This window comes from Pongo pygmaeus, chromosome 12 (assembly GCF_028885625.2).
Source record: "Pongo pygmaeus isolate AG05252 chromosome 12, NHGRI_mPonPyg2-v2.0_pri, whole genome shotgun sequence".
NCBI lineage: Eukaryota > Metazoa > Chordata > Mammalia > Primates > Hominidae > Pongo > Pongo pygmaeus.
This window is the reverse complement of record NC_072385.2, coordinates 37,367,566-37,374,468: the sequence shown is the minus strand read 5'-3', so window position 1 is coordinate 37,374,468 and position 6,903 is coordinate 37,367,566. Positions and strand designations below refer to the sequence as shown.

The following is a 6,903-nucleotide window of genomic DNA, read 5'->3' as shown; positions in this document are numbered from 1 at the left end:
TTAATCCTCGTCTTCCTCCTCTTTTTCATCCTGGTTCATTTGGAAGTAACATAATTTGTAACTCTCTTTACTGTTAGCAACTATGCACAACCAATCACGAAGATTATTCTTCTTCAAATATTTTTTAGTGAGATATTTCAAATACCTTTTGGAAAAAGGCATCTCAGATGTCACAGTGATCTTGCTCTTGTTCTTTTCGATGGTCACCACCCCTCCACCAAGGTTCCCAACTTTTCCGTTCACTTTGATCCTTTCTTGCAAAAACTGCTCAAAATTGGCAGCATCCACGATTCCATCTTCTATGGGGTGGGTACAATCAAGAGTGAACTTCAGAACCTGCTTTTTTTTTGCCCCCCTTCACCACAAGCTTTCTCACGGGCACCATGGCAGCAGTGGAGGCAGAAAGCCAGATATCTCTTTAACATATTGATTTTCTTTCCTTTGGATGTATATCCAGTAGTGGGATTGCTGAATCATATGGTAGCTTAATTTTTAGTTTTTTGAGGAAACTCCATAGTGTTTTCCATAGTGGCTGTGCTAATTTACATATCCACCAACAGTGTGTAAGAATTCCCTTTAATCTGCATCCTCTCCAGTATTTGTTATTTTTTGTCTTTTTGATAATAGCTATTCTGATTGGGATGAAATGAAATCTCACTGCAGTTTAGATTTTCATTTCCCTGATGGTTAGTGATATTAAGCATTTTTTTCTTATACTTGTTGGCCATTTGTAGATCTTTTGAAAAATGCCTACTTAGATCATTTGCCCATTTTAAAAAAATAAGGTTGTTTGTTGTTGTGTTTTATCTGCTGTTATTTCTTTGTTTATTCTGGATATTAATCCCTTGTCAAATGAGTAGTTTGTAAATAGTTTCTCCCATTCTGCAAATTGACTCTTTGTTGATTGTTTCCTTTGCTGTGCAGAGGCTTTTTAGTTTGATATAATCCCATTTGTCTATTTTTTGTTGTTGCCTGTGCTTTTTTGGTCTCATCCATAAAATATTTGCCTAGATCAATGACCTAAGCATTTTCCTTATGTTTTCTTCAGTAGTTTTATAGTTTTGGGTCTTGCATTTAAGTCTGCAATCCATTCTGAGTTTATTTTTGTATATGGTGAGAGATAGGGGTCTAGTTTTATTCTTCTGCATATGGGTATCCAGTTTTCTCATTACCACTTATTGAAGAGGCTGTCCTTTTGCCAATGTATATTCTTGATGTCTTTGTTGAAAATCAGTTGGCTGTAGATACATGTATTTATTTCTGGGTTCTCTATTCTGTTTCAGTAGTCTATGTATCTGTTTTTATGCCAGTACTGTGCTTTTCTGGTTACTATTTTGTACTATATTTTAAGGTCAGGTAGTGTGATGCCTCCAGCTTTGTTCTTTTTCTCAGGTTTGCTTTGGCTAGTCCGAGTCTTTTGTGGTTCCATATGAATTTTAGGATTGCTTTTATTTCTGCAAAGAATATCATTGATATTTTGATAGAGATTGCACTTAATCTGTAGATCATTTGGAATAGTGTGGTGATTTTAACAATATTAATTCTTCCAACCCATGAACATGGAATGTCTTTCCATTTTTAGCTCTTCAATTTTTTTCATCAGTCTTTTATTGTTTTCATTGTAAAGGTCTTTCACCTCCTTGGTTAAATTTATTCCTAGGCAATTTTTTTTGGTAGCCTTTTAAAATAAGATTGCTTTCTTGATTTCTTTTTCAGAAAGTTTGTTATTGGTGTATAGAAATGCTACTGATTTTTGTAGGTTGATTTTATATTCTCAACTTTACTGAATTCGTTTATCAGTTCTAAGACTTTTTGGTAGTCTTAGAACTGTAGGCCCCAAACCCTACCATGACTGTGTGTCTTTTTCCTAGGTACATCTTCGACCTTGGCAAAATAAACTTCTACATTAATTGAGACCTGTCTCAGACACTTTTTTGGTGTATGCTTGCTTTGTGAAATGAATTTGGAATTCCCTCCCTTTCAGTTTTTTGGAGGAGCTTGAGAAGAATCGGAGTGAGTTCTTTAAAAGTTTGGTAGAATTCAGCAGTGAAAGTTTTTCTTCGTATGCATGGGGAAAAACCTCTCCTTAAATCATGTTTTCCTCTACTCTCCCATCTCAACAATTATCTACACAGAAGAAAACTTCTATGACCAGATGTATGGGGATCTTTCCCCCCAACCAAGCAGCAGACACCAGCTAAATGTCCTCCAATTCTGTTCTAACACTATTTACATGGAGATAGTGCCAGATCCCACAGGTTAAGGACTCAGTCCCCAAGCCTATTCTTTCCTTCCCCTCACCCACTGGTCCCAAGTCCAGGCCTCTGGAACTTCTGACTGATTGCCTTTAAGTTGGGGTTCCCACAACACCCTCTTTGGGTTCAATTAATTTGTTAGAGTGGCTCCCAGAACTCAGAGAAACACTTACTTACATTTACTGGTGTACTAAGAAGTATATTTTAAAGGATACAGATAAACAACCAGATGAAGGGATATATAGGATGAGGTCTGCAAGGGTCCCAAATGCAGGAGCTTCTGATCCTGTGGAGTTGGAGTGCATCACCCTCCCAGCATGTGGGCGAGTTTTTCTTCACCTTCCTGTCGGCCTCCATGTGTTCGGCTATCAGGAAGCTCACTGAACCCTGTCCTCTTGGATTTTTATGGAAGTTTCATGGCAGCAGCATTCTTCCCCCAGAGGTATAGGGTAAGACCCTCTCAAGACTCACAATCAGAAAGGCAGGGGAACATTAGAGTGAAAGGAGGGCAGGAGAACGTCAGAGGCCTGTCCTTGAGGCCTAAAGCCCCCAACCTTATAACAAAAGACTGTATCAAGGGGTATGAGAATTATGATCCAGAAACTGTGGATGAAAACCAAACAGGTATAATTTGACTTCCTCTTTTCCAACTTGGATGCACTGATTTCTTTCTCTTGTCTAATTGCTATGGCTAAGACTTATGGTGCTATCTAAGTAAGAGTAGTAAAAGTGGGCATCCTTGTCTTGTTCCAGTTCTTAGAGGAGAGGTTTTCAGCTTTTTCCTGTTCAGTATGACATTGGCTGTAGGGGTTTGTCATCTATGGCTTTTCTTATGTTGAGGTATGTTTCTTCTAGACCTAATTTGTTGAGAGTTTTTAATCATGAAGGGATATTGAATTTTATCACGTGCTTTTACTGCGTATATTGAATATTGAGGTTTTTTTTGTTATTAGTTTGTTTTTTTGAGTCAGGGTCTGGCTCTGTCATCCAGGCTGGAGTGCAGTGGTGCAATCTCGGCTCACTGCAACCTCTGCCTCCAGGCTTAAGTGGTCCTCCCTTCTCAGCCTCCCAAATAGCTGGGAATACAGGCATGCACCACCACGTCTGGCCAATTCTTGTATTTTTTTTAGAAACGGGTTTTTGCTCTGTTGCTCAGGCTGGTCTCCAACTCTTGAGCTCAAGCAATCCACCTGTCTTGGCCTCCCAAAGTGCTGGGTTTACAGGCGTGTGCCACCATGCCCAGCCAAGTTATCATTTTTGTTATGTTATGGTTTCTATTGATGTGATGTGTCACATTTATTGACTGGTGTGTCTTGAACTATTCTTGCATCCTTAGAGTAAATCCCTGTAGGCCACGGGGTATAATCTTTTTGATGTTCTGTTGGATTTGATATGCTAGTATTTTGTTGAAGGTTTTTCTATCTATGTTTATCAGGGATATTGGCATGTACTTTTCTTTTTTGTGGTATCTTTTTCTGGTTTTGGTGTTAGGGTAATGCTGGTATGACAAGAAAATAATATCTTGAGACCTCAAACTCACTATGCCAAAGGGAAAAGTTAGGCTTGGAAACTGAGTCAAACAAAAAATTGCCTTTCTTTTTGTTCTTAAACAGACAACTGCAAGATAGAAGGGCATGCATCTCCTCCGTTGACCTCCCTCACCATGATAATGTAAATTAACAGCTTATCTTTATGAGCATAGGATAAGGCAAGGCTAGAAATCATCCCCCTACCTACTCTGAGATAAATGCATATTTGGCTTCTTTCTCTATGTTTACTTTATCTTATATAAAATGAAGATTTACTGAGCACAAGACAAATACATAATTGACTGTCCCTTTACTGCCTCCTTGGATGTGCAACATGTGGATTCAGTGAGTGCTAGTCAAAGCCTCATAAGAATGTGACCACTTACTTCACTGTGTATCCTCCCTCTTCTTTTTCTTTCATCTTTCTCCTCCTGCCCACATTTTCCACTTTAAATATTGAAGCCCTCAAAACCCACTTTGGAAAAAGTGTAGGCCCCAGATTTTACTGGGACTTGTGTCTCTTTTTCCTGGGTATATCCTCAACCTTGGCAAAAAAAACTCCTAAAGTGATTGAGGCCTGTCTCAGATACTTTTTTGGTTTACACTGGCTTTGTGAAAAGAATTTGGAATCCCCTTTCTTTCCATTTTTTGGAAGAGTTGAAGAAGAATTGGAGTGAGTTCTTTAAAAGTTTGGTAGAATTCAGCAGTGAAACTATCTGGTCCTGACCTTTTCTTTTTGTGAGACTTTTATTACTGATTTAATCTCATTGCCCATTATTGGTCTGGTCATGCTTTTTATTTCTTTCTGGTTTAATTCTGGTGGGTTGTATGTGTCTAGAAATATATCCATTTCTTTTAGGTTTTTCAATTTCTTGGCATACAGTTCTTCATAATCTCTAATGATTCATTGTATTTCTGTATCAGTTGTAATGTCTCCTTTTTCACTTCTGATTTTATTTATTTGGGTTTTCTCTTTTTTAAATTATCCTGGCTAATGGTTTGGCAATTTAGTTTATGTTTTCAAAAAACCAACTTTTCATCTTATTGATTTTTTTTTTTTTTTTTTTGAGATGTAGTTTCACTCTTGTTGCCCAGGCTGGCACAATCTCAACTCACCACAACTTTTGCCTCCTGGGTTCAAGCGATTCTCCTGCCTCAGCCTCCTGAGTAGCTGGGATTACTGGCATGTGCCACTATGCCCGGCTAATTTTGTATTTTTAGTAGAGATGGGGTTTCTCCATGTTGGTCAGGCTGGTCTCGATCTCCTGACCTCAGGTGATCCTCCCACCTTCGCCTCCCAAAGTGCTGGGATTACAGGTGTGAGCCATTACGCCCAGCCTTACTGATCTTTCATATATACATTTTAGTCTCTATTTTGTTTGTTTTTGCTCTGATCTTTATTATTTTTTTCCTTCTACTAATTTTCTTCTGCTAATTTGGTTTGTTCTATCTTTTCTAGTTCCTTGAAGTGCATTATTAGGTTGTTTATTTAAAATCTTTCTTTGTTTTTGATGTCAGCATTTATTGCTATAAACTTCCCTCTTCGTACCACTTTTGCTTTATCTCATAGCTTTTGGTATGCTGTGTTTCTTTTTTTCGTTTTTCTTTTTCTTTTTTAAGATGGAATTTAGCCGTCACCAGGCTGGAGTACAGTGGCACAATCTTGGCTCACTGCAATCTCCACCTCCCGGCTTCAAGCAATTCTTCTGCTTCAGCCTCCCGAGTAGCTGGGATTACAGGCGTGCGCCACCACACCTGTTGGGGAAAAGCTGAGTGCTGGGAAAAAAGCTGAGGCAGGGCTTGCATGTCTGACATAATGTAAAAGAGTCTTGGAACGTGTCTGGAGTCCAGGGTCTAAAACTCCTTGTGGCCTTTGGAACACGAAGCTCTGTGCTAAAGGGTGGAAGGCTGCCCTGTTGCACCATAATCTAAGCCCAGGGCATAAAACCCCTCATGGCTTGGATGGAATCCAGGGCTCAGGGTATAAAACCCCTTGTGGCCTCTGGAATGTGTCTAGACTTGCTGGGTCCTTGCTTCTAGCATTCCCAGGCTCATAGATCAATTGTATCTTAAACTAGAAGAACATGTTTCCTGTTTTCCATTATCTCAAGTAGCAGAACATGTTCCATATGCGTCAAAGAAAATGCTAAACCATCACAGCTGTAGATCATGCGCTTGATGCACCGCTTTCTTTCAACCCCCACATCCTCACCACCTGCTTCTTTGTTTGATCACCAATAAATACCATGGGCTTCCAGAGCTTGGGGCCTTTGCAGCCTCCATACTAGCGTTGGCCCCCTGGTCCCTCTTTATGCACTCTTAACTTGTCTTGTCTCATTCCTTTGGCTTCACAGGACTTCATAGCCCCCACGGCCTGGTTTTGGGTCTGATCACCCCAACACACACCCAGCTAGTTTTGTTGTATTTTTAGTAGAGACAGGGTTTTACCATGTTGGCCAGGATGGTCTCGATCTCCTGACCTCATGATCTGCCTGCCTTGGCCTCCCAAATTGCTGGGATTAGATGCGTGAGCCACCGCACCCAGTCAGTATGTTGTGTTTCTAATTTCTAATTTCAAGAAATTTTTAAATTTTATTCTTAATTCATTGACCTATTAGTCCTTCAGAATCATGTTGTTTAATTTCCATGTATTCGTACAGTTTCCAAAGTTCCTCTTGTTATTGATTTATACTTTTATTTTACTGTGATCAGAAAAGATACTTGATAGAGTTTCAATTTTAAAAAAATTGTTGAGACTTGTTTTATGTCTGCACATACGGTCTCTCCTGAAGAATATTCCATGTGCTGATGAGAAGAATGTGTGTTCTACAGCTGTTGGATGAAATGTTCTTTGTCTGTTAGGTCTATTTGGTCTAAAGTGCAGTTTAAGTCTGATGTTTCTATGTTGATTTACTCTCTAGACGGTCTGTCCAATGCTGCGAGTGGTGTGTTGAAGTCCTCTACTATTATTGTACTGGGATCTATCTCTCCCTTTAGATCTAATAATATTTGCTTTATATATCTGGTTTCACCAGTGTTGGGTGCAAATATATTTATAATTATTATATCCTTTGCTGAACTGTGCCCTTTATCATTACATAATGATCTTTTTTGACTCT

The 6,903-nt window shown here is 39.1% G+C and overlaps 1 pseudogene; it reads right to left on the bottom strand.

The window, feature by feature from the left end:
- Nucleotides 1–385, bottom strand: LOC129030114 (large ribosomal subunit protein eL22-like; annotated as a pseudogene).
- Nucleotides 386–6,903: the final 6,518 nt, after the last annotated feature.